At 37.2% G+C, this 25,831-nt stretch overlaps 26 non-coding genes across 26 annotated transcripts; all 26 read right to left on the bottom strand.

The window, feature by feature from the left end:
- Nucleotides 1-719: 719 nt before the first annotated feature.
- TRNAR-UCU (transfer RNA arginine (anticodon UCU)) lies at nt 720-810 on the bottom strand. The gene is given in 2 exon segments: nt 720-755; nt 774-810. It is a non-coding gene; the product is annotated as a tRNA-Arg (tRNA).
- A 327-nt stretch (nt 811-1,137) lies between these two features.
- TRNAK-UUU (transfer RNA lysine (anticodon UUU)) lies at nt 1,138-1,210 on the bottom strand. Its single transcript has one exon. It is a non-coding gene; the product is annotated as a tRNA-Lys (tRNA).
- Nucleotides 1,211-2,724: 1,514 nt separating this feature from the next.
- TRNAR-UCU (transfer RNA arginine (anticodon UCU)) lies at nt 2,725-2,815 on the bottom strand. Its single transcript is given in 2 exon segments — nt 2,725-2,760; nt 2,779-2,815. It is a non-coding gene; the product is annotated as a tRNA-Arg (tRNA).
- Nucleotides 2,816-3,142: 327 nt separating this feature from the next.
- TRNAK-UUU (transfer RNA lysine (anticodon UUU)) lies at nt 3,143-3,215 on the bottom strand. Its single transcript has one exon. It is a non-coding gene; the product is annotated as a tRNA-Lys (tRNA).
- A 1,515-nt stretch (nt 3,216-4,730) lies between these two features.
- Nucleotides 4,731-4,821, bottom strand: TRNAR-UCU (transfer RNA arginine (anticodon UCU)). Its single transcript is given in 2 exon segments — nt 4,731-4,766; nt 4,785-4,821. It is a non-coding gene; the product is annotated as a tRNA-Arg (tRNA).
- Nucleotides 4,822-5,148: 327 nt separating this feature from the next.
- On the bottom strand, nt 5,149-5,221 carry TRNAK-UUU (transfer RNA lysine (anticodon UUU)). The gene has a single exon. It is a non-coding gene; the product is annotated as a tRNA-Lys (tRNA).
- A 1,515-nt stretch (nt 5,222-6,736) lies between these two features.
- Nucleotides 6,737-6,827, bottom strand: TRNAR-UCU (transfer RNA arginine (anticodon UCU)). Its single transcript is given in 2 exon segments — nt 6,737-6,772; nt 6,791-6,827. It is a non-coding gene; the product is annotated as a tRNA-Arg (tRNA).
- Nucleotides 6,828-7,154: 327 nt separating this feature from the next.
- TRNAK-UUU (transfer RNA lysine (anticodon UUU)) lies at nt 7,155-7,227 on the bottom strand. The gene has a single exon. It is a non-coding gene; the product is annotated as a tRNA-Lys (tRNA).
- Nucleotides 7,228-8,742: 1,515 nt separating this feature from the next.
- On the bottom strand, nt 8,743-8,833 carry TRNAR-UCU (transfer RNA arginine (anticodon UCU)). Its single transcript is given in 2 exon segments — nt 8,743-8,778; nt 8,797-8,833. It is a non-coding gene; the product is annotated as a tRNA-Arg (tRNA).
- A 327-nt stretch (nt 8,834-9,160) lies between these two features.
- TRNAK-UUU (transfer RNA lysine (anticodon UUU)) lies at nt 9,161-9,233 on the bottom strand. Its single transcript has one exon. It is a non-coding gene; the product is annotated as a tRNA-Lys (tRNA).
- Nucleotides 9,234-10,748: 1,515 nt separating this feature from the next.
- Nucleotides 10,749-10,839, bottom strand: TRNAR-UCU (transfer RNA arginine (anticodon UCU)). Its single transcript is given in 2 exon segments — nt 10,749-10,784; nt 10,803-10,839. It is a non-coding gene; the product is annotated as a tRNA-Arg (tRNA).
- A 327-nt stretch (nt 10,840-11,166) lies between these two features.
- On the bottom strand, nt 11,167-11,239 carry TRNAK-UUU (transfer RNA lysine (anticodon UUU)). Its single transcript has one exon. It is a non-coding gene; the product is annotated as a tRNA-Lys (tRNA).
- A 1,515-nt stretch (nt 11,240-12,754) lies between these two features.
- Nucleotides 12,755-12,845, bottom strand: TRNAR-UCU (transfer RNA arginine (anticodon UCU)). Its single transcript is given in 2 exon segments — nt 12,755-12,790; nt 12,809-12,845. It is a non-coding gene; the product is annotated as a tRNA-Arg (tRNA).
- A 327-nt stretch (nt 12,846-13,172) lies between these two features.
- TRNAK-UUU (transfer RNA lysine (anticodon UUU)) lies at nt 13,173-13,245 on the bottom strand. The gene has a single exon. It is a non-coding gene; the product is annotated as a tRNA-Lys (tRNA).
- A 1,515-nt stretch (nt 13,246-14,760) lies between these two features.
- On the bottom strand, nt 14,761-14,851 carry TRNAR-UCU (transfer RNA arginine (anticodon UCU)). Its single transcript is given in 2 exon segments — nt 14,761-14,796; nt 14,815-14,851. It is a non-coding gene; the product is annotated as a tRNA-Arg (tRNA).
- Nucleotides 14,852-15,178: 327 nt separating this feature from the next.
- On the bottom strand, nt 15,179-15,251 carry TRNAK-UUU (transfer RNA lysine (anticodon UUU)). The gene has a single exon. It is a non-coding gene; the product is annotated as a tRNA-Lys (tRNA).
- Nucleotides 15,252-16,766: 1,515 nt separating this feature from the next.
- TRNAR-UCU (transfer RNA arginine (anticodon UCU)) lies at nt 16,767-16,857 on the bottom strand. The gene is given in 2 exon segments: nt 16,767-16,802; nt 16,821-16,857. It is a non-coding gene; the product is annotated as a tRNA-Arg (tRNA).
- Nucleotides 16,858-17,184: 327 nt separating this feature from the next.
- Nucleotides 17,185-17,257, bottom strand: TRNAK-UUU (transfer RNA lysine (anticodon UUU)). Its single transcript has one exon. It is a non-coding gene; the product is annotated as a tRNA-Lys (tRNA).
- A 1,515-nt stretch (nt 17,258-18,772) lies between these two features.
- Nucleotides 18,773-18,863, bottom strand: TRNAR-UCU (transfer RNA arginine (anticodon UCU)). Its single transcript is given in 2 exon segments — nt 18,773-18,808; nt 18,827-18,863. It is a non-coding gene; the product is annotated as a tRNA-Arg (tRNA).
- Nucleotides 18,864-19,190: 327 nt separating this feature from the next.
- Nucleotides 19,191-19,263, bottom strand: TRNAK-UUU (transfer RNA lysine (anticodon UUU)). The gene has a single exon. It is a non-coding gene; the product is annotated as a tRNA-Lys (tRNA).
- Nucleotides 19,264-20,777: 1,514 nt separating this feature from the next.
- TRNAR-UCU (transfer RNA arginine (anticodon UCU)) lies at nt 20,778-20,868 on the bottom strand. Its single transcript is given in 2 exon segments — nt 20,778-20,813; nt 20,832-20,868. It is a non-coding gene; the product is annotated as a tRNA-Arg (tRNA).
- Nucleotides 20,869-21,195: 327 nt separating this feature from the next.
- On the bottom strand, nt 21,196-21,268 carry TRNAK-UUU (transfer RNA lysine (anticodon UUU)). The gene has a single exon. It is a non-coding gene; the product is annotated as a tRNA-Lys (tRNA).
- A 1,514-nt stretch (nt 21,269-22,782) lies between these two features.
- Nucleotides 22,783-22,873, bottom strand: TRNAR-UCU (transfer RNA arginine (anticodon UCU)). The gene is given in 2 exon segments: nt 22,783-22,818; nt 22,837-22,873. It is a non-coding gene; the product is annotated as a tRNA-Arg (tRNA).
- A 327-nt stretch (nt 22,874-23,200) lies between these two features.
- On the bottom strand, nt 23,201-23,273 carry TRNAK-UUU (transfer RNA lysine (anticodon UUU)). The gene has a single exon. It is a non-coding gene; the product is annotated as a tRNA-Lys (tRNA).
- A 1,515-nt stretch (nt 23,274-24,788) lies between these two features.
- On the bottom strand, nt 24,789-24,879 carry TRNAR-UCU (transfer RNA arginine (anticodon UCU)). The gene is given in 2 exon segments: nt 24,789-24,824; nt 24,843-24,879. It is a non-coding gene; the product is annotated as a tRNA-Arg (tRNA).
- Nucleotides 24,880-25,206: 327 nt separating this feature from the next.
- Nucleotides 25,207-25,279, bottom strand: TRNAK-UUU (transfer RNA lysine (anticodon UUU)). The gene has a single exon. It is a non-coding gene; the product is annotated as a tRNA-Lys (tRNA).
- Between the last annotated feature and the right edge of the window lie 552 nt (nt 25,280-25,831).

Here is a 25,831-nt window from a genome sequence, read left to right as displayed (position 1 = left end):
ACATTGAATTGGGTAAAAGTTAATCAACAAACTACATGATACAGTTTGGGTAAGTCTTCTTAACCCTTGTCAAAGAATGTAGAAGACAGATGGGTATGTAATGACTTGATTAAGACTTTTTTGAAACATCTCTAATAGGACTCCCCATTCATTGGATCCTGAAAAGAGTATGCAATTGACATACCTTTTCTTTAACCAAGCCGCCTGAACAGGGACTTGAACCCTGGGCCCTCAGATTAAAAGTCTGATGCTCTCCCGACTGAGCTATCCAGGCTCGGAGAGGTCGCTCCACAAAATGACCTTATCAACATTTGAAGTGTCCCAACTATCACTACGTTTCTTAAGATGGTTGCCGGTATTAAGTACTGAATACGCGGAATATAATAATGAATTGGTACTTCAAGCATTTGAAATCTCTTCAGTAAATTTAACCTTATTGTAAGTCCTGAAATTGCTACTATCTCAATTTTTTTTGCTGACTTAGAATTCATATTTTTTTATTGACATTGTAAAATTAAGGAAGGGCCCAAAATCTTACTTCTGAGTAAATTACATTTTCATAAGTACAGCTGCCAATTTCCTCTTCTGCAAAGATTGCGTAACTTGAATAGTATCTATTTAAAATAGACTTCCTTTCACTGCCCTTTTTGGTGAAGCAGAAGCATGCATGCACTGTTTATTACTCTTTTAAACAGTTATGAAATAAATAGGGATAAAACTGACTCTGGTGGGATTCGAACCCACAACCTTTGAATATCTTTTTTACATTCACCTAGAAGTCCAATGCGCTATCCATTGCGCCACAGAGCCAATACGCTCTGATGAGGTGCAGAGATATTCTGAAATGAAATAATGTTGATCAGCTTTATAAAGTTCATTTGATACTATAACCATGGATTTATTTTGAATATTGAATTGGGGAAATTATATTCACCGTCTCAAGTTACATGATACCTTAGGTAAATCTACGTACGACTTAAGTTTAGTCAAATGGCACATGATATATGAGGCAGATGTGCATTTCACAACTCCATGAAAGACGTTTTTGCAATTTTAGTAATGGAATATCTTATTCGTCATGCAGGGGAACACAAAAAGAGCATCCAATTAGAGTAATTTTTCTTTAAAGGAAGAACCCGCCTGAACAGGGACTTGAACCCTGGACCCTCAGATTAAAAGTCTGATGCTCTACCGACTGAGCTATCCAGGCTCTGCTATACTCTGTCTTAAAATCAGCTAAACAAATGTGGACGTACACTGACCTACACTCTGTGTATTAATATGGTTACATATATTAGCAATCAAATTTGTAGAGTTTAATAACAAATTGATGTTTTAACCCCTTCCATGCTCATGACGAGCTCAGCTCGTCGTGCAGTACACTTGTCGTGTGCTTATGACGAGCTGAGCTCGTCATGAACAATGGATTTACAGATCATTCAGCACAGGAGGAAAATCTCCTGTAGCATTGAAGGTGTTAAGCATTTGAAATTTCAGCAGCACACGTAATCCATTTTAAATCCTGAAATTTGGACTATCTCATTTTCGGCTGACTTAGAAATCATGTGTCTAAAATGACATTGTGAAATCAATAAAGTGCCAAATACTATTACTACCTACTAAATTACATTTTCAGCAGTATCTTTGGGAATTTCCTCTTGGGCATAGATTATGCAATGTTTTCAAAGCAAACAGTCTCTGTTTAAGTAGACTTTCTTTCACTGCCATGTTGGTAAATGTTTCTGGTGATGCAGACGCAGGCATTGCTTGTTACTGTTTCAATTAGTTATAAAATAAGAGGAGGGATAAAATTGACCCAGCTGGTGTTTGAACACAAAGCCTTTGAATGCTTTTGCTACATTCGTCTAGGACTCCAAGCCGCTATCCATTGCACTAGAGATCCGACCTGATTCAACACGGTGATCAGAGATTCACAAATAAAAAGATGACCTATCAGCTGTTGACCAACTTTATCAAGTTAATCGGACACTACCTTACATTTTGAACATTGAATTGGGTAAAAGTTAATCAACAAACTACATGATACAGTTTGGGTAAGTCTTCTTAACCCTTGTCAAAGAATGTAGAAGACAGATGGGTATGTAATGACTTGATTAAGACTTTTTTGAAACATCTCTAATAGGACTCCCCATTCATTGGATCCTGAAAAGAGTATGCAATTGACATACCTTTTCTTTAACCAAGCCGCCTGAACAGGGACTTGAACCCTGGGCCCTCAGATTAAAAGTCTGATGCTCTCCCGACTGAGCTATCCAGGCTCGGAGAGGTCGCTCCACAAAATGACCTTATCAACATTTGAAGTGTCCCAACTATCACTACGTTTCTTAAGATGGTTGCCGGTATTAAGTACTGAATACGCGGAATATAATAATGAATTGGTACTTCAAGCATTTGAAATCTCTTCAGTAAATTTAACCTTATTGTAAGTCCTGAAATTGCTACTATCTCAATTTTTTTTGCTGACTTAGAATTCATATGTTTTTATTGACATTGTAAAATTAAGGAAGGGCCCAAAATCTTACTTCTGAGTAAATTACATTTTCATAAGTACAGCTGCCAATTTCCTCTTCTGCAAAGATTGCGTAACTTGAATAGTATCTATTTAAAATAGACTTCCTTTCACTGCCCTTTTTGGTGAAGCAGAAGCATGCATGCACTGTTTATTACTCTTTTAAACAGTTATGAAATAAATAGGGATAAAACTGACTCTGGTGGGATTCGAACCCACAACCTTTGAATATCTTTTTTACATTCACCTAGAAGTCCAATGCGCTATCCATTGCGCCACAGAGCCAATACGCTCTGATGAGGTGCAGAGATATTCTGAAATGAAATAATGTTGATCAGCTTTATAAAGTTCATTTGATACTATAACCATGGATTTATTTTGAATATTGAATTGGGGAAATTATATTCACCGTCTCAAGTTACATGATACCTTAGGTAAATCTACGTACGACTTAAGTTTAGTAAAATGGCACATGATATATGAGGCAGATGTGCATTTCACAACTCCATGAAAGACGTTTTTGCAATTTTAGTAATGGAATATCTTATTCGTCATGCAGGGGAACACAAAAAGAGCATCCAATTAGAGTAATTTTTCTTTAAAGGAAGCACCCGCCTGAACAGGGACTTGAACCCTGGACCCTCAGATTAAAAGTCTGATGCTCTACCGACTGAGCTATCCAGGCTCTGCTATACTCTGTCTTAAAATCAGCTAAACAAATGTGGACGTACACTGACCTACACTCTGTGTATTAATATGGTTACATATATTAGCAATCAAATTTGTAGAGTTTAATAACAAATTGATGTTTTAACCCCTTCCATGCTCATGACGAGCTCAGCTCGTCGTGCAGTACACTTGTCGTGTGCTTATGACGAGCTGAGCTCGTCATGAACAATGGATTTACAGATCATTCAGCACAGGAGGAAAATCTCCTGTAGCATTGAAGGTGTTAAGCATTTGAAATTTCAGCAGCACACGTAATCCATTTTAAATCCTGAAATTTGGACTATCTCATTTTCGGCTGACTTAGAAATCATGTGTCTAAAATGACATTGTGAAATCAATAAAGTGCCAAATACTATTACTACCTACTAAATTACATTTTCAGCAGTATCTTTGGGAATTTCCTCTTGGGCATAGATTATGCAATGTTTTCAAAGCAAACAGTCTCTGTTTCAGTAGACTTTCTTTCACTGCCATGTTGGTAAATGTTTCTGGTGATGCAGACGCAGGCATTGCTTGTTACTGTTTCAATTAGTTATAAAATAAGAGGAGGGATAAAATTGACCCAGCTGGTGTTTGAACACAAAGCCTTTGAATGCTTTTGCTACATTCGTCTAGGACTCCAAGCCGCTATCCATTGCACTAGAGATCCGACCTGATTCAACACGGTGATCAGAGATTCACAAATAAAAAGATGACCTATCAGCTGTTGACCAACTTTATCAAGTTAATCGGACACTACCTTACATTTTGAACATTGAATTGGGTAAAAGTTAATCAACAAACTACATGATACAGTTTGGGTAAGTCTTCTTAACCCTTGTCAAAGAATGTAGAAGACAGATGGGTATGTAATGACTTGATTAAGACTTTTTTGAAACATCTCTAATAGGACTCCCCATTCATTGGATCCTGAAAAGAGTATGCAATTGATATACCTTTTCTTTAACCAAGCCGCCTGAACAGGGACTTGAACCCTGGGCCCTCAGATTAAAAGTCTGATGCTCTCCCGACTGAGCTATCCAGGCTCGGAGAGGTCGCTCCACAAAATGACCTTATCAACATTTGGAAGTGTCCCAACTATCACTACGTTTCTTAAGATGGTTGCCGGTATTAAGTACTGAATACGCGGAATATAATAATGAATTGGTACTTCAAGCATTTGAAATCTCTTCAGTAAATTTAACCTTATTGTAAGTCCTGAAATTGCTACTATCTCAATTTTTTTTGCTGACTTAGAATTCATATGTTTTTATTTACATTGTAAAATTAAGGAAGGGCCCAAAATCTTACTTCTGAGTAAATTACATTTTCATAAGTACAGCTGCCAATTTCCTCTTCTGCAAAGATTGCGTAACTTGAATAGTATCTATTTAAAATAGACTTCCTTTCACTGCCCTTTTTGGTGAAGCAGAAGCATGCATGCACTGTTTATTACTCTTTTAAACAGTTATGAAATAAATAGGGATAAAACTGACTCTGGTGGGATTCGAACCCACAACCTTTGAATATCTTTTTTACATTCACCTAGAAGTCCAATGCGCTATCCATTGCGCCACAGAGCCAATACGCTCTGATGAGGTGCAGAGATATTCTGAAATGAAATAATGTTGATCAGCTTTATAAAGTTCATTTGATACTATAACCATGGATTTATTTTGAATATTGAATTGGGGAAATTATATTCACCGTCTCAAGTTACATGATACCTTAGGTAAATCTACGTACGACTTAAGTTTAGTCAAATGGCACATGATATATGAGGCAGATGTGCATTTCACAACTCCATGAAAGACGTTTTTGCAATTTTAGTAATGGAATATCTTATTCGTCATGCAGGGGAACACAAAAAGAGCATCCAATTAGAGTAATTTTTCTTTAAAGGAAGCACCCGCCTGAACAGGGACTTGAACCCTGGACCCTCAGATTAAAAGTCTGATGCTCTACCGACTGAGCTATCCAGGCTCTGCTATACTCTGTCTTAAAATCAGCTAAACAAATGTGGACGTACACTGACCTACACTCTGTGTATTAATATGGTTACATATATTAGCAATCAAATTTGTAGAGTTTAATAACAAATTGATGTTTTAACCCCTTCCATGCTCATGACGAGCTCAGCTCGTCGTGCAGTACACTTGTCGTGTGCTTATGACGAGCTGAGCTCGTCATGAACAATGGATTTACAGATCATTCAGCACAGGAGGAAAATCTCCTGTAGCATTGAAGGTGTTAAGCATTTGAAATTTCAGCAGCACACGTAATCCATTTTAAATCCTGAAATTTGGACTATCTCATTTTCGGCTGACTTAGAAATCATGTGTCTAAAATGACATTGTGAAATCAATAAAGTGCCAAATACTATTACTACCTACTAAATTACATTTTCAGCAGTATCTTTGGGAATTTCCTCTTGGGCATAGATTATGCAATGTTTTCAAAGCAAACAGTCTCTGTTTAAGTAGACTTTCTTTCACTGCCATGTTGGTAAATGTTTCTGGTGATGCAGACGCAGGCATTGCTTGTTACTGTTTCAATTAGTTATAAAATAAGAGGAGGGATAAAATTGACCCAGCTGGTGTTTGAACACAAAGCCTTTGAATGCTTTTGCTACATTCGTCTAGGACTCCAAGCCGCTATCCATTGCACTAGAGATCCGACCTGATTCAACACGGTGATCAGAGATTCACAAATAAAAAGATGACCTATCAGCTGTTGACCAACTTTATCAAGTTAATCGGACACTACCTTACATTTTGAACATTGAATTGGGTAAAAGATAATCAACAAACTACATGATACAGTTTGGGTAAGTCTTCTTAACCCTTGTCAAAGAATGTAGAAGACAGATGGGTATGTAATGACTTGATTAAGACTTTTTTGAAACATCTCTAATAGGACTCCCCATTCATTGGATCCTGAAAAGAGTATGCAATTGATATACCTTTTCTTTAACCAAGCCGCCTGAACAGGGACTTGAACCCTGGGCCCTCAGATTAAAAGTCTGATGCTCTCCCGACTGAGCTATCCAGGCTCGGAGAGGTCGCTCCACAAAATGACCTTATCAACATTTGGAAGTGTCCCAACTATCACTACGTTTCTTAAGATGGTTGCCGGTATTAAGTACTGAATACGCGGAATATAATAATGAATTGGTACTTCAAGCATTTGAAATCTCTTCAGTAAATTTAACCTTATTGTAAGTCCTGAAATTGCTACTATCTCAATTTTTTTTGCTGACTTAGAATTCATATTTTTTTATTGACATTGTAAAATTAAGGAAGGGCCCAAAATCTTACTTCTGAGTAAATTACATTTTCATAAGTACAGCTGCCAATTTCCTCTTCTGCAAAGATTGCGTAACTTGAATAGTATCTATTTAAAATAGACTTCCTTTCACTGCCCTTTTTGGTGAAGCAGAAGCATGCATGCACTGTTTATTACTCTTTTAAACAGTTATGAAATAAATAGGGATAAAACTGACTCTGGTGGGATTCGAACCCACAACCTTTGAATATCTTTTTTACATTCACCTAGAAGTCCAATGCGCTATCCATTGCGCCACAGAGCCAATACGCTCTGATGAGGTGCAGAGATATTCTGAAATGAAATAATGTTGATCAGCTTTATAAAGTTCATTTGATACTATAACCATGGATTTATTTTGAATATTGAATTGGGGAAATTATATTCACCGTCTCAAGTTACATGATACCTTAGGTAAATCTACGTACGACTTAAGTTTAGTCAAATGGCACATGATATATGAGGCAGATGTGCATTTCACAACTCCATGAAAGACGTTTTTGCAATTTTAGTAATGGAATATCTTATTCGTCATGCAGGGGAACACAAAAAGAGCATCCAATTAGAGTAATTTTTCTTTAAAGGAAGCACCCGCCTGAACAGGGACTTGAACCCTGGACCCTCAGATTAAAAGTCTGATGCTCTACCGACTGAGCTATCCAGGCTCTGCTATACTCTGTCTTAAAATCAGCTAAACAAATGTGGACGTACACTGACCTACACTCTGTGTATTAATATGGTTACATATATTAGCAATCAAATTTGTAGAGTTTAATAACAAATTGATGTTTTAACCCCTTCCATGCTCATGACGAGCTCAGCTCGTCGTGCAGTACACTTGTCGTGTGCTTATGACGAGCTGAGCTCGTCATGAACAATGGATTTACAGATCATTCAGCACAGGAGGAAAATCTCCTGTAGCATTGAAGGTGTTAAGCATTTGAAATTTCAGCAGCACACGTAATCCATTTTAAATCCTGAAATTTGGACTATCTCATTTTCGGCTGACTTAGAAATCATGTGTCTAAAATGACATTGTGAAATCAATAAAGTGCCAAATACTATTACTACCTACTAAATTACATTTTCAGCAGTATCTTTGGGAATTTCCTCTTGGGCATAGATTATGCAATGTTTTCAAAGCAAACAGTCTCTGTTTAAGTAGACTTTCTTTCACTGCCATGTTGGTAAATGTTTCTGGTGATGCAGACGCAGGCATTGCTTGTTACTGTTTCAATTAGTTATAAAATAAGAGGAGGGATAAAATTGACCCAGCTGGTGTTTGAACACAAAGCCTTTGAATGCTTTTGCTACATTCGTCTAGGACTCCAAGCCGCTATCCATTGCACTAGAGATCCGACCTGATTCAACACGGTGATCAGAGATTCACAAATAAAAAGATGACCTATCAGCTGTTGACCAACTTTATCAAGTTAATCGGACACTACCTTACATTTTGAACATTGAATTGGGTAAAAGTTAATCAACAAACTACATGATACAGTTTGGGTAAGTCTTCTTAACCCTTGTCAAAGAATGTAGAAGACAGATGGGTATGTAATGACTTGATTAAGACTTTTTTGAAACATCTCTAATAGGACTCCCCATTCATTGGATCCTGAAAAGAGTATGCAATTGATATACCTTTTCTTTAACCAAGCCGCCTGAACAGGGACTTGAACCCTGGGCCCTCAGATTAAAAGTCTGATGCTCTCCCGACTGAGCTATCCAGGCTCGGAGAGGTCGCTCCACAAAATGACCTTATCAACATTTGGAAGTGTCCCAACTATCACTACGTTTCTTAAGATGGTTGCCGGTATTAAGTACTGAATACGCGGAATATAATAATGAATTGGTACTTCAAGCATTTGAAATCTCTTCAGTAAATTTAACCTTATTGTAAGTCCTGAAATTGCTACTATCTCAATTTTTTTTGCTGACTTAGAATTCATATGTTTTTATTGACATTGTAAAATTAAGGAAGGGCCCAAAATCTTACTTCTGAGTAAATTACATTTTCATAAGTACAGCTGCCAATTTCCTCTTCTGCAAAGATTGCGTAACTTGAATAGTATCTATTTAAAATAGACTTCCTTTCACTGCCCTTTTTGGTGAAGCAGAAGCATGCATGCACTGTTTATTACTCTTTTAAACAGTTATGAAATAAATAGGGATAAAACTGACTCTGGTGGGATTCGAACCCACAACCTTTGAATATCTTTTTTACATTCACCTAGAAGTCCAATGCGCTATCCATTGCGCCACAGAGCCAATACGCTCTGATGAGGTGCAGAGATATTCTGAAATGAAATAATGTTGATCAGCTTTATAAAGTTCATTTGATACTATAACCATGGATTTATTTTGAATATTGAATTGGGGAAATTATATTCACCGTCTCAAGTTACATGATACCTTAGGTAAATCTACGTACGACTTAAGTTTAGTCAAATGGCACATGATATATGAGGCAGATGTGCATTTCACAACTCCATGAAAGACGTTTTTGCAATTTTAGTAATGGAATATCTTATTCGTCATGCAGGGGAACACAAAAAGAGCATCCAATTAGAGTAATTTTTCTTTAAAGGAAGCACCCGCCTGAACAGGGACTTGAACCCTGGACCCTCAGATTAAAAGTCTGATGCTCTACCGACTGAGCTATCCAGGCTCTGCTATACTCTGTCTTAAAATCAGCTAAACAAATGTGGACGTACACTGACCTACACTCTGTGTATTAATATGGTTACATATATTAGCAATCAAATTTGTAGAGTTTAATAACAAATTGATGTTTTAACCCCTTCCATGCTCATGACGAGCTCAGCTCGTCGTGCAGTACACTTGTCGTGTGCTTATGACGAGCTGAGCTCGTCATGAACAATGGATTTACAGATCATTCAGCACAGGAGGAAAATCTCCTGTAGCATTGAAGGTGTTAAGCATTTGAAATTTCAGCAGCACACGTAATCCATTTTAAATCCTGAAATTTGGACTATCTCATTTTCGGCTGACTTAGAAATCATGTGTCTAAAATGACATTGTGAAATCAATAAAGTGCCAAATACTATTACTACCTACTAAATTACATTTTCAGCAGTATCTTTGGGAATTTCCTCTTGGGCATAGATTATGCAATGTTTTCAAAGCAAACAGTCTCTGTTTAAGTAGACTTTCTTTCACTGCCATGTTGGTAAATGTTTCTGGTGATGCAGACGCAGGCATTGCTTGTTACTGTTTCAATTAGTTATAAAATAAGAGGAGGGATAAAATTGACCCAGCTGGTGTTTGAACACAAAGCCTTTGAATGCTTTTGCTACATTCGTCTAGGACTCCAAGCCGCTATCCATTGCACTAGAGATCCGACCTGATTCAACACGGTGATCAGAGATTCACAAATAAAAAGATGACCTATCAGCTGTTGACCAACTTTATCAAGTTAATCGGACACTACCTTACATTTTGAACATTGAATTGGGTAAAAGATAATCAACAAACTACATGATACAGTTTGGGTAAGTCTTCTTAACCCTTGTCAAAGAATGTAGAAGACAGATGGGTATGTAATGACTTGATTAAGACTTTTTTGAAACATCTCTAATAGGACTCCCCATTCATTGGATCCTGAAAAGAGTATGCAATTGATATACCTTTTCTTTAACCAAGCCGCCTGAACAGGGACTTGAACCCTGGGCCCTCAGATTAAAAGTCTGATGCTCTCCCGACTGAGCTATCCAGGCTCGGAGAGGTCGCTCCACAAAATGACCTTATCAACATTTGGAAGTGTCCCAACTATCACTACGTTTCTTAAGATGGTTGCCGGTATTAAGTACTGAATACGCGGAATATAATAATGAATTGGTACTTCAAGCATTTGAAATCTCTTCAGTAAATTTAACCTTATTGTAAGTCCTGAAATTGCTACTATCTCAATTTTTTTTGCTGACTTAGAATTCATATTTTTTTATTGACATTGTAAAATTAAGGAAGGGCCCAAAATCTTACTTCTGAGTAAATTACATTTTCATAAGTACAGCTGCCAATTTCCTCTTCTGCAAAGATTGCGTAACTTGAATAGTATCTATTTAAAATAGACTTCCTTTCACTGCCCTTTTTGGTGAAGCAGAAGCATGCATGCACTGTTTATTACTCTTTTAAACAGTTATGAAATAAATAGGGATAAAACTGACTCTGGTGGGATTCGAACCCACAACCTTTGAATATCTTTTTTACATTCACCTAGAAGTCCAATGCGCTATCCATTGCGCCACAGAGCCAATACGCTCTGATGAGGTGCAGAGATATTCTGAAATGAAATAATGTTGATCAGCTTTATAAAGTTCATTTGATACTATAACCATGGATTTATTTTGAATATTGAATTGGGGAAATTATATTCACCGTCTCAAGTTACATGATACCTTAGGTAAATCTACGTACGACTTAAGTTTAGTAAAATGGCACATGATATATGAGGCAGATGTGCATTTCACAACTCCATGAAAGACGTTTTTGCAATTTTAGTAATGGAATATCTTATTCGTCATGCAGGGGAACACAAAAAGAGCATCCAATTAGAGTAATTTTTCTTTAAAGGAAGCACCCGCCTGAACAGGGACTTGAACCCTGGACCCTCAGATTAAAAGTCTGATGCTCTACCGACTGAGCTATCCAGGCTCTGCTATACTCTGTCTTAAAATCAGCTAAACAAATGTGGACGTACACTGACCTACACTCTGTGTATTAATATGGTTACATATATTAGCAATCAAATTTGTAGAGTTTAATAACAAATTGATGTTTTAACCCCTTCCATGCTCATGACGAGCTCAGCTCGTCGTGCAGTACACTTGTCGTGTGCTTATGACGAGCTGAGCTCGTCATGAACAATGGATTTACAGATCATTCAGCACAGGAGGAAAATCTCCTGTAGCATTGAAGGTGTTAAGCATTTGAAATTTCAGCAGCACACGTAATCCATTTTAAATCCTGAAATTTGGACTATCTCATTTTCGGCTGACTTAGAAATCATGTGTCTAAAATGACATTGTGAAATCAATAAAGTGCCAAATACTATTACTACCTACTAAATTACATTTTCAGCAGTATCTTTGGGAATTTCCTCTTGGGCATAGATTATGCAATGTTTTCAAAGCAAACAGTCTCTGTTTAAGTAGACTTTCTTTCACTGCCATGTTGGTAAATGTTTCTGGTGATGCAGACGCAGGCATTGCTTGTTACTGTTTCAATTAGTTATAAAATAAGAGGAGGGATAAAATTGACCCAGCTGGTGTTTGAACACAAAGCCTTTGAATGCTTTTGCTACATTCGTCTAGGACTCCAAGCCGCTATCCATTGCACTAGAGATCCGACCTGATTCAACACGGTGATCAGAGATTCACAAATAAAAAGATGACCTATCAGCTGTTGACCAACTTTATCAAGTTAATCGGACTTTACCTTACATTTTGAACATTGAATTGGGTAAAAGTTAATCAACAAACTACATGATACAGTTTGGGTAAGTCTTCTTAACCCTTGTCAAAGAATGTAGAAGACAGATGGGTATGTAATGACTTGATTAAGACTTTTTTGAAACATCTCTAATAGGACTCCCCATTCATTGGATCCTGAAAAGAGTATGCAATTGATATACCTTTTCTTTAACCAAGCCGCCTGAACAGGGACTTGAACCCTGGGCCCTCAGATTAAAAGTCTGATGCTCTCCCGACTGAGCTATCCAGGCTCGGAGAGGTCGCTCCACAAAATGACCTTATCAACATTTGGAAGTGTCCCAACTATCACTACGTTTCTTAAGATGGTTGCCGGTATTAAGTACTGAATACGCGGAATATAATAATGAATTGGTACTTCAAGCATTTGAAATCTCTTCAGTAAATTTAACCTTATTGTAAGTCCTGAAATTGCTACTATCTCAATTTTTTTTGCTGACTTAGAATTCATATGTTTTTATTGACATTGTAAAATTAAGGAAGGGCCCAAAATCTTACTTCTGAGTAAATTACATTTTCATAAGTACAGCTGCCAATTTCCTCTTCTGCAAAGATTGCGTAACTTGAATAGTATCTATTTAAAATAGACTTCCTTTCACTGCCCTTTTTGGTGAAGCAGAAGCATGCATGCACTGTTTATTACTCTTTTAAACAGTTATGAAATAAATAGGGATAAAACTGACTCTGGTGGGATTCGAACCCACAACCTTTGAATATCTTTTTTACATTCACCTAGAAGTCCAATGCGCTATCCATTGCGCCACAGAGCCAATACGCTCTGATGAGGTGCAGAGATATTCTGAAATGAAATAATGTTGATCAGCTTTATAAAGTTCATTTGATACTATAACCATGTATTTATTTTGAATATTGAATTGGGGAAATTATATTCACCGTCTCAAGTTACATGATACCTTAGGTAAATCTACGTACGACTTAAGTTTAGTCAAATGGCACATGATATATGAGGCAGATGTGCATTTCACAACTCCATGAAAGACGTTTTTGCAATTTTAGTAATGGAATATCTTATTCGTCATGCAGGGGAACACAAAAAGAGCATCCAATTAGAGTAATTTTTCTTTAAAGGAAGCACCCGCCTGAACAGGGACTTGAACCCTGGACCCTCAGATTAAAAGTCTGATGCTCTACCGACTGAGCTATCCAGGCTCTGCTATACTCTGTCTTAAAATCAGCTAAACAAATGTGGACGTACACTGACCTACACTCTGTGTATTAATATGGTTACATATATTAGCAATCAAATTTGTAGAGTTTAATAACAAATTGATGTTTTAACCCCTTCCATGCTCATGACGAGCTCAGCTCGTCGTGCAGTACACTTGTCGTGTGCTTATGACGAGCTGAGCTCGTCATGAACAATGGATTTACAGATCATTCAGCACAGGAGGAAAATCTCCTGTAGCATTGAAGGTGTTAAGCATTTGAAATTTCAGCAGCACACGTAATCCATTTTAAATCCTGAAATTTGGACTATCTCATTTTCGGCTGACTTAGAAATCATGTGTCTAAAATGACATTGTGAAATCAATAAAGTGCCAAATACTATTACTACCTACTAAATTACATTTTCAGCAGTATCTTTGGGAATTTCCTCTTGGGCATAGATTATGCAATGTTTTCAAAGCAAACAGTCTCTGTTTAAGTAGACTTTCTTTCACTGCCATGTTGGTAAATGTTTCTGGTGATGCAGACGCAGGCATTGCTTGTTACTGTTTCAATTAGTTATAAAATAAGAGGAGGGATAAAATTGACCCAGCTGGTGTTTGAACACAAAGCCTTTGAATGCTTTTGCTACATTCGTCTAGGACTCCAAGCCGCTATCCATTGCACTAGAGATCCGACCTGATTCAACACGGTGATCAGAGATTCACAAATAAAAAGATGACCTATCAGCTGTTGACCAACTTTATCAAGTTAATCGGACACTACCTTACATTTTGAACATTGAATTGGGTAAAAGATAATCAACAAACTACATGATACAGTTTGGGTAAGTCTTCTTAACCCTTGTCAAAGAATGTAGAAGACAGATGGGTATGTAATGACTTGATTAAGACTTTTTTGAAACATCTCTAATAGGACTCCCCATTCATTGGATCCTGAAAAGAGTATGCAATTGATATACCTTTTCTTTAACCAAGCCGCCTGAACAGGGACTTGAACCCTGGGCCCTCAGATTAAAAGTCTGATGCTCTCCCGACTGAGCTATCCAGGCTCGGAGAGGTCGCTCCACAAAATGACCTTATCAACATTTGGAAGTGTCCCAACTATCACTACGTTTCTTAAGATGGTTGCCGGTATTAAGTACTGAATACGCGGAATATAATAATGAATTGGTACTTCAAGCATTTGAAATCTCTTCAGTAAATTTAACCTTATTGTAAGTCCTGAAATTGCTACTATCTCAATTTTTTTTGCTGACTTAGAATTCATATTTTTTTATTGACATTGTAAAATTAAGGAAGGGCCCAAAATCTTACTTCTGAGTAAATTACATTTTCATAAGTACAGCTGCCAATTTCCTCTTCTGCAAAGATTGCGTAACTTGAATAGTATCTATTTAAAATAGACTTCCTTTCACTGCCCTTTTTGGTGAAGCAGAAGCATGCATGCACTGTTTATTACTCTTTTAAACAGTTATGAAATAAATAGGGATAAAACTGACTCTGGTGGGATTCGAACCCACAACCTTTGAATATCTTTTTTACATTCACCTAGAAGTCCAATGCGCTATCCATTGCGCCACAGAGCCAATACGCTCTGATGAGGTGCAGAGATATTCTGAAATGAAATAATGTTGATCAGCTTTATAAAGTTCATTTGATACTATAACCATGGATTTATTTTGAATATTGAATTGGGGAAATTATATTCACCGTCTCAAGTTACATGATACCTTAGGTAAATCTACGTACGACTTAAGTTTAGTCAAATGGCACATGATATATGAGGCAGATGTGCATTTCACAACTCCATGAAAGACGTTTTTGCAATTTTAGTAATGGAATATCTTATTCGTCATGCAGGGGAACACAAAAAGAGCATCCAATTAGAGTAATTTTTCTTTAAAGGAAGCACCCGCCTGAACAGGGACTTGAACCCTGGACCCTCAGATTAAAAGTCTGATGCTCTACCGACTGAGCTATCCAGGCTCTGCTATACTCTGTCTTAAAATCAGCTAAACAAATGTGGACGTACACTGACCTACACTCTGTGTATTAATATGGTTACATATATTAGCAATCAAATTTGTAGAGTTTAATAACAAATTGATGTTTTAACCCCTTCCATGCTCATGACGAGCTCAGCTCGTCGTGCAGTACACTTGTCGTGTGCTTATGACGAGCTGAGCTCGTCATGAACAATGGATTTACAGATCATTCAGCACAGGAGGAAAATCTCCTGTAGCATTGAAGGTGTTAAGCATTTGAAATTTCAGCAGCACACGTAATCCATTTTAAATCCTGAAATTTGGACTATCTCATTTTCGGCTGACTTAGAAATCATGTGTCTAAAATGACATTGTGAAATCAATAAAGTGCCAAATACTATTACTACCTACTAAATTACATTTTCAGCAGTATCTTTGGGAATTTCCTATTGGGCATAGATTATGCAATGTTTTCAAAGCAAACAGTCTCTGTTTAAGTAGACTTTCTTTCACTGCCATGTTGGTAAATGTTTCTGGTGATGCAGACGCAGGCATTGCTTGTTACTGTTTCAATTAGTTATAAAATAAGAGGAGGGATAAAATTGACCCAGCTGGTGTTTGAACACAAAGCCTTTGAATGCTTTTGCTACATTCGTCTAGGACTCCAAGCCGCTATCCATTGCACTAGAGATCCGACCTGATTCAACACGGTGATCAGAGATTCACAAATAAAAAGATGACCTATCAGCTGTTGACCAACTTTATCAAGTTAATCGGACACTACCTTACATTTTGAACATTGAATTGGGTAAAAGATAATCAACAAACTACATGATACAGTTTGGGTAAGTCTTCTTAACCCTTGTCAAAGAATGTAGAAGACAGATGGGTATGTAATGACTTGATTAAGACTTTTTTGAAACATCTCTAATAGGACTCCCCATTCATTGGATCCTGAAAAGAGTATGCAATTGATATACCTTTTCTTTAACCAAGCCGCCTGAACAGGGACTTGAACCCTGGGCCCTCAGATTAAAAGTCTGATGCTCTCCCGACTGAGCTATCCAGGCTCGGAGAGGTCGCTCCACAAAATGACCTTATCAATATTTGGAAGTGTCCCAACTATCACTACGTTTCTTAAGATGGTTGCCGGTATTAAGTACTGAATACGCGGAATATAATAATGAATTGGTACTTCAAGCATTTGAAATCTCTTCAGTAAATTTAACCTTATTGTAAGTCCTGAAATTGCTACTATCTCAATTTTTTTTGCTGACTTAGAATTCATATTTTTTTATTGACATTGTAAAATTAAGGAAGGGCCCAAAATCTTACTTCTGAGTAAATTACATTTTCATAAGTACAGCTGCCAATTTCCTCTTCTGCAAAGATTGCGTAACTTGAATAGTATCTATTTAAAATAGACTTCCTTTCACTGCCCTTTTTGGTGAAGCAGAAGCATGCATGCACTGTTTATTACTCTTTTAAACAGTTATGAAATAAATAGGGATAAAACTGACTCTGGTGGGATTCGAACCCACAACCTTTGAATATCTTTTTTACATTCACCTAGAAGTCCAATGCGCTATCCATTGCGCCACAGAGCCAATACGCTCTGATGAGGTGCAGAGATATTCTGAAATGAAATAATGTTGATCAGCTTTATAAAGTTCATTTGATACTATAACCATGGATTTATTTTGAATATTGAATTGGGGAAATTATATTCACCGTCTCAAGTTACATGATACCTTAGGTAAATCTACGTACGACTTAAGTTTAGTAAAATGGCACATGATATATGAGGCAGATGTGCATTTCACAACTCCATGAAAGACGTTTTTGCAATTTTAGTAATGGAATATCTTATTCGTCATGCAGGGGAACACAAAAAGAGCATCCAATTAGAGTAATTTTTCTTTAAAGGAAGCACCCGCCTGAACAGGGACTTGAACCCTGGACCCTCAGATTAAAAGTCTGATGCTCTACCGACTGAGCTATCCAGGCTCTGCTATACTCTGTCTTAAAATCAGCTAAACAAATGTGGACGTACACTGACCTACACTCTGTGTATTAATATGGTTACATATATTAGCAATCAAATTTGTAGAGTTTAATAACAAATTGATGTTTTAACCCCTTCCATGCTCATGACGAGCTCAGCTCGTCGTGCAGTACACTTGTCGTGTGCTTATGACGAGCTGAGCTCGTCATGAACAATGGATTTACAGATCATTCAGCACAGGAGGAAAATCTCCTGTAGCATTGAAGGTGTTAAGCATTTGAAATTTCAGCAGCACACGTAATCCATTTTAAATCCTGAAATTTGGACTATCTCATTTTCGGCTGACTTAGAAATCATGTGTCTAAAATGACATTGTGAAATCAATAAAGTGCCAAATACTATTACTACCTACTAAATTACATTTTCAGCAGTATCTTTGGGAATTTCCTCTTGGGCATAGATTATGCAATGTTTTCAAAGCAAACAGTCTCTGTTTAAGTAGACTTTCTTTCACTGCCATGTTGGTAAATGTTTCTGGTGATGCAGACGCAGGCATTGCTTGTTACTGTTTCAATTAGTTATAAAATAAGAGGAGGGATAAAATTGACCCAGCTGGTGTTTGAACACAAAGCCTTTGAATGCTTTTGCTACATTCGTCTAGGACTCCAAGCCGCTATCCATTGCACTAGAGATCCGACCTGATTCAACACGGTGATCAGAGATTCACAAATAAAAAGATGACCTATCAGCTGTTGACCAACTTTATCAAGTTAATCGGACACTACCTTACATTTTGAACATTGAATTGGGTAAAAGATAATCAACAAACTACATGATACAGTTTGGGTAAGTCTTCTTAACCCTTGTCAAAGAATGTAGAAGACAGATGGGTATGTAATGACTTGATTAAGACTTTTTTGAAACATCTCTAATAGGACTCCCCATTCATTGGATCCTGAAAAGAGTATGCAATTGATATACCTTTTCTTTAACCAAGCCGCCTGAACAGGGACTTGAACCCTGGGCCCTCAGATTAAAAGTCTGATGCTCTCCCGACTGAGCTATCCAGGCTCGGAGAGGTCGCTCCACAAAATGACCTTATCAACATTTGGAAGTGTCCCAACTATCACTACGTTTCTTAAGATGGTTGCCGGTATTAAGTACTGAATACGCGGAATATAATAATGAATTGGTACTTCAAGCATTTGAAATCTCTTCAGTAAATTTAACCTTATTGTAAGTCCTGAAATTGCTACTATCTCAATTTTTTTTGCTGACTTAGAATTCATATTTTTTTATTGACATTGTAAAATTAAGGAAGGGCCCAAAATCTTACTTCTGAGTAAATTACATTTTCATAAGTACAGCTGCCAATTTCCTCTTCTGCAAAGATTGCGTAACTTGAATAGTATCTATTTAAAATAGACTTCCTTTCACTGCCCTTTTTGGTGAAGCAGAAGCATGCATGCACTGTTTATTACTCTTTTAAACAGTTATGAAATAAATAGGGATAAAACTGACTCTGGTGGGATTCGAACCCACAACCTTTGAATATCTTTTTTACATTCACCTAGAAGTCCAATGCGCTATCCATTGCGCCACAGAGCCAATACGCTCTGATGAGGTGCAGAGATATTCTGAAATGAAATAATGTTGATCAGCTTTATAAAGTTCATTTGATACTATAACCATGGATTTATTTTGAATATTGAATTGGGGAAATTATATTCACCGTCTCAAGTTACATGATACCTTAGGTAAATCTACGTACGACTTAAGTTTAGTAAAATGGCACATGATATATGAGGCAGATGTGCATTTCACAACTCCATGAAAGACGTTTTTGCAATTTTAGTAATGGAATATCTTATTCGTCATGCAGGGGAACACAAAAAGAGCATCCAATTAGAGTAATTTTTCTTTAAAGGAAGCACCCGCCTGAACAGGGACTTGAACCCTGGACCCTCAGATTAAAAGTCTGATGCTCTACCGACTGAGCTATCCAGGCTCTGCTATACTCTGTCTTAAAATCAGCTAAACAAATGTGGACGTACACTGACCTACACTCTGTGTATTAATATGGTTACATATATTAGCAATCAAATTTGTAGAGTTTAATAACAAATTGATGTTTTAACCCCTTCCATGCTCATGACGAGCTCAGCTCGTCGTGCAGTACACTTGTCGTGTGCTTATGACGAGCTGAGCTCGTCATGAACAATGGATTTACAGATCATTCAGCACAGGAGGAAAATCTCCTGTAGCATTGAAGGTGTTAAGCATTTGAAATTTCAGCAGCACACGTAATCCATTTTAAATCCTGAAATTTGGACTATCTCATTTTCGGCTGACTTAGAAATCATGTGTCTAAAATGACATTGTGAAATCAATAAAGTGCCAAATACTATTACTACCTACTAAATTACATTTTCAGCAGTATCTTTGGGAATTTCCTCTTGGGCATAGATTATGCAATGTTTTCAAAGCAAACAGCCTCTGTTTAAGTAGACTTTCTTTCACTGCCATGTTGGTAAATGTTTCTGGTGATGCAGACGCAGGCATTGCTTGTTACTGTTTCAATTAGTTATAAAATAAGAGGAGGGATAAAATTGACCCAGCTGGTGTTTGAACACAAAGCCTTTGAATGCTTTTGCTACATTCGTCTAGGACTCCAAGCCGCTATCCATTGCACTAGAGATCCGACCTGATTCAACACGGTGATCAGAGATTCACAAATAAAAAGATGACCTATCAGCTGTTGACCAACTTTATCAAGTTAATCGGACACTACCTTACATTTTGAACATTGAATTGGGTAAAAGTTAATCAACAAACTACATGATACAGTTTGGGTAAGTCTTCTTAACCCTTGTCAAAGAATGTAGAAGACAGATGGGTATGTAATGACTTGATTAAGACTTTTTTGAAACATCTCTAATAGGACTCCCCATTCATTGGATCCTGAAAAGAGTATGCAATTGATATACCTTTTCTTTAACCAAGCCGCCTGAACAGGGACTTGAACCCTGGGCCCTCAGATTAAAAGTCTGATGCTCTCCCGACTGAGCTATCCAGGCTCGGAGAGGTCGCTCCACAAAATGACCTTATCAACATTTGAAGTGTCCCAACTATCACTACGTTTCTTAAGATGGTTGCCGGTATTAAGTACTGAATACGCGGAATATAATAATGAATTGGTACTTCAAGCATTTGAAATCTCTTCAGTAAATGTAACCTTATTGTAAGTCCTGAAATTGCTACTATCTCAATTTTTTTTGCTGACTTAGAATTCATATGTTTTTATTGACATTGTAAAATTAAGGAAGGGCCCAAAATCTTACTTCTGAGTAAATTACATTTTCATAAGTACAGCTGCCAATTTCCTCTTCTGCAAAGATTGCGTAACTTGAATAGTATCTATTTAAAATAGACTTCCTTTCACTGCCCTTTTTGGTGAAGCAGAAGCATGCATGCACTGTTTATTACTCTTTTAAACAGTTATGAAATAAATAGGGATAAAACTGACTCTGGTGGGATTCGAACCCACAACCTTTGAATATCTTTTTTACATTCACCTAGAAGTCCAATGCGCTATCCATTGCGCCACAGAGCCAATACGCTCTGATGAGGTGCAGAGATATTCTGAAATGAAATAATGTTGATCAGCTTTATAAAGTTCATTTGATACTATAACCATGGATTTATTTTGAATATTGAATTGGGGAAATTATATTCACCGTCTCAAGTTACATGATACCTTAGGTAAATCTACGTACGACTTAAGTTTAGTAAAATGGCACATGATATATGAGGCAGATGTGCATTTCACAACTCCATGAAAGACGTTTTTGCAATTTTAGTAATGGAATATCTTATTCGTCATGCAGGGGAACACAAAAAGAGCATCCAATTAGAGTAATTTTTCTTTAAAGGAAGCACCCGCCTGAACAGGGACTTGAACCCTGGACCCTCAGATTAAAAGTCTGATGCTCTACCGACTGAGCTATCCAGGCTCTGCTATACTCTGTCTTAAAATCAGCTAAACAAATGTGGACGTACACTGACCTACACTCTGTGTATTAATATGGTTACATATATTAGCAATCAAATTTGTAGAGTTTAATAACAAATTGATGTTTTAACCCCTTCCATGCTCATGACGAGCTCAGCTCGTCGTGCAGTACACTTGTCGTGTGCTTATGACGAGCTGAGCTCGTCATGAACAATGGATTTACAGATCATTCAGCACAGGAGGAAAATCTCCTGTAGCATTGAAGGTGTTAAGCATTTGAAATTTCAGCAGCACACGTAATCCATTTTAAATCCTGAAATTTGGACTATCTCATTTTCGGCTGACTTAGAAATCATGTGTCTAAAATGACATTGTGAAATCAATAAAGTGCCAAATACTATTACTACCTACTAAATTACATTTTCAGCAGTATCTTTGGGAATTTCCTCTTGGGCATAGATTATGCAATGTTTTCAAAGCAAACAGTCTCTGTTTAAGTAGACTTTCTTTCACTGCCATGTTGGTAAATGTTTCTGGTGATGCAGACGCAGGCATTGCTTGTTACTGTTTCAATTAGTTATAAAATAAGAGGAGGGATAAAATTGACCCAGCTGGTGTTTGAACACAAAGCCTTTGAATGCTTTTGCTACATTCGTCTAGGACTCCAAGCCGCTATCCATTGCACTAGAGATCCGACCTGATTCAACACGGTGATCAGAGATTCACAAATAAAAAGATGACCTATCAGCTGTTGACCAACTTTATCAAGTTAATCGGACACTACCTTACATTTTGAACATTGAATTGGGTAAAAGTTAATCAACAAACTACATGATACAGTTTGGGTAAGTCTTCTTAACCCTTGTCAAAGAATGTAGAAGACAGATGGGTATGTAATGACTTGATTAAGACTTTTTTGAAACATCTCTAATAGGACTCCCCATTCATTGGATCCTGAAAAGAGTATGCAATTGATATACCTTTTCTTTAACCAAGCCGCCTGAACAGGGACTTGAACCCTGGGCCCTCAGATTAAAAGTCTGATGCTCTCCCGACTGAGCTATCCAGGCTCGGAGAGGTCGCTCCACAAAATGACCTTATCAACATTTGAAGTGTCCCAACTATCACTAGGTTTCTTAAGATGGTTGCCGGTATTAAGTACTGAATACGCGGAATATAATAATGAATTGGTACTTCAAGCATTTGAAATCTCTTCAGTAAATTTAACCTTATTGTAAGTCCTGAAATTGCTACTATCTCAATTTTTTTTGCTGACTTAGAATTCATATGTTTTTATTGACATTGTAAAATTAAGGAAGGGCCCAAAATCTTACTTCTGAGTAAATTACATTTTCATAAGTACAGCTGCCAATTTCCTCTTCTGCAAAGATTGCGTAACTTGAATAGTATCTATTTAAAATAGACTTCCTTTCACTGCCCTTTTTGGTGAAGCAGAAGCATGCATGCACTGTTTATTACTCTTTTAAACAGTTATGAAATAAATAGGGATAAAACTGACTCTGGTGGGATTCGAACCCACAACCTTTGAATATCTTTTTTACATTCACCTAGAAGTCCAATGCGCTATCCATTGCGCCACAGAGCCAATACGCTCTGATGAGGTGCAGAGATATTCTGAAATGAAATAATGTTGATCAGCTTTATAAAGTTCATTTGATACTATAACCATGGATTTATTTTGAATATTGAATTGGGGAAATTATATTCACCGTCTCAAGTTACATGATACCTTAGGTAAATCTACGTACGACTTAAGTTTAGTAAAATGGCACATGATATATGAGGCAGATGTGCATTTCACAACTCCATGAAAGACGTTTTTGCAATTTTAGTAATGGAATATCTTATTCGTCATGCAGGGGAACACAAAAAGAGCATCCAATTAGAGTAATTTTTCTTTAAAGGAAGCACCCGCCTGAACAGGGACTTGAACCCTGGACCCTCAGATTAAAAGTCTGATGCTCTACCGACTGAGCTATCCAGGCTCTGCTATACTCTGTCTTAAAATCAGCTAAACAAATGTGGACGTACACTGACCTACACTCTGTGTATTAATATGGTTACATATATTAGCAATCAAATTTGTAGAGTTTAATAACAAATTGATGTTTTAACCCCTTCCATGCTCATGACGAGCTCAGCTCGTCGTGCAGTACACTTGTCGTGTGCTTATGACGAGCTGAGCTCGTCATGAACAATGGATTTACAGATCATTCAGCACAGGAGGAAAATCTCCTGTAGCATTGAAGGTGTTAAGCATTTGAAATTTCAGCAGCACACGTAATCCATTTTAAATCCTGAAATTTGGACTATCTCATTTTCGGCTGACTTAGAAATCATGTGTCTAAAATGACATTGTGAAATCAATAAAGTGCCAAATACTATTACTACCTACTAAATTACATTTTCAGCAGAATCTTTGGGAATTTCCTCTTGGGCATAGATTATGCAATGTTTTCAAAGCAAACAGTCTCTGTTTAAGTAGACTTTCTTTCACTGCCATGTTGGTAAATGTTTCTGGTGATGCAGACGCAGGCATTGCTTGTTACTGTTTCAATTAGTTATAAAATAAGAGGAGGGATAAAATTGACCCAGCTGGTGTTTGAACACAAAGCCTTTGAATGCTTTTGCTACATTCGTCTAGGACTCCAAGCCGCTATCCATTGCACTAGAGATCCGACCTGATTCAACACGGTGATCATAGATTCACAAATAAAAAGATGACCTATCAGCTGTTGACCAACTTTATCAAGTTAATCGGACACTACCTTACATTTTGAACATTGAATTGGGTAAAAGTTAATCAACAAACTACATGATACAGTTTGGGTAAGTCTTCTTAACCCTTGTCAAAGAATGTAGAAGACAGATGGGTATGTAATGACTTGATTAAGACTTTTTTGAAACATCTCTAATAGGACTCCCCATTCATTGGATCCTGAAAAGAGTATGCAATTGATATACCTTTTCTTTAACCAAGCCGCCTGAACAGGGACTTGAACCCTGGGCCCTCAGATTAAAAGTCTGATGCTCTCCCGACTGAGCTATCCAGGCTCGGAGAGGTCGCTCCACAAAATGACCTTATCAACATTTGGAAGTGTCCCAACTATCACTACGTTTCTTAAGATGGTTGCCGGTATTAAGTACTGAATACGCGGAATATAATAATGAATTGGTACTTCAAGCATTTGAAATCTCTTCAGTAAATTTAACCTTATTGTAAGTCCTGAAATTGCTACTATCTCAATTTTTTTTGCTGACTTAGAATTCATATTTTTTTATTGACATTGTAAAATTAAGGAAGGGCCCAAAATCTTACTTCTGAGTAAATTACATTTTCATAAGTACAGCTGCCAATTTCCTCTTCTGCAAAGATTGCGTAACTTGAATAGTATCTATTTAAAATAGACTTCCTTTCACTGCCCTTTTTGGTGAAGCAGAAGCATGCATGCACTGTTTATTACTCTTTTAAACAGTTATGAAATAAATAGGGATAAAACTGACTCTGGTGGGATTCGAACCCACAACCTTTGAATATCTTTTTTACATTCATCTAGAAGTCCAATGCGCTATCCATTGCGCCACAGAGCCAATACGCTCTGATGAGGTGCAGAGATATTCTGAAATGAAATAATGTTGATCAGCTTTATAAAGTTCATTTGATACTATAACCATGGATTTATTTTGAATATTGAATTGGGGAAATTATATTCACCGTCTCAAGTTACATGATACCTTAGGTAAATCTACGTACGACTTAAGTTTAGTCAAATGGCACATGATATATGAGGCAGATGTGCATTTCACAACTCCATGAAAGACGTTTTTGCAATTTTAGTAATGGAATATCTTATTCGTCATGCAGGGGAACACAAAAAGAGCATCCAATTAGAGTAATTTTTCTTTAAAGGAAGAACCCGCCTGAACAGGGACTTGAACCCTGGACCCTCAGATTAAAAGTCTGATGCTCTACCGACTGAGCTATCCAGGCTCTGCTATACTCTGTCTTAAAATCAGCTAAACAAATGTGGACGTACACTGACCTACACTCTGTGTATTAATATGGTTACATATATTAGCAATCAAATTTGTAGAGTTTAATAACAAATTGATGTTTTAACCCCTTCCATGCTCATGACGAGCTCAGCTCGTCGTGCAGTACACTTGTCGTGTGCTTATGACGAGCTGAGCTCGTCATGAACAATGGATTTACAGATCATTCAGCACAGGAGGAAAATCTCCTGTAGCATTGAAGGTGTTAAGCATTTGAAATTTCAGCAGCACACGTAATCCATTTTAAATCCTGAAATTTGGACTATCTCATTTTCGGCTGACTTAGAAATCATGTGTCTAAAATGACATTGTGAAATCAATAAAGTGCCAAATACTATTACTACCTACTAAATTACATTTTCAGCAGAATCTTTGGGAATTTCCTCTTGGGCATAGATTATGCAATGTTTTCAAAGCAAACAGTCTCTGTTTAAGTAGACTTTCTTTCACTGCCATGTTGGTAAATGTTTCTGGTGATGCAGACGCAGGC

The sequence above is a fragment of the Lissotriton helveticus genome, chromosome 1_1 (assembly GCF_964261635.1).
Source record: "Lissotriton helveticus chromosome 1_1, aLisHel1.1, whole genome shotgun sequence".
NCBI lineage: Eukaryota > Metazoa > Chordata > Amphibia > Caudata > Salamandridae > Lissotriton > Lissotriton helveticus.
This window is presented reverse-complemented; position numbering and strand designations above follow the sequence as displayed.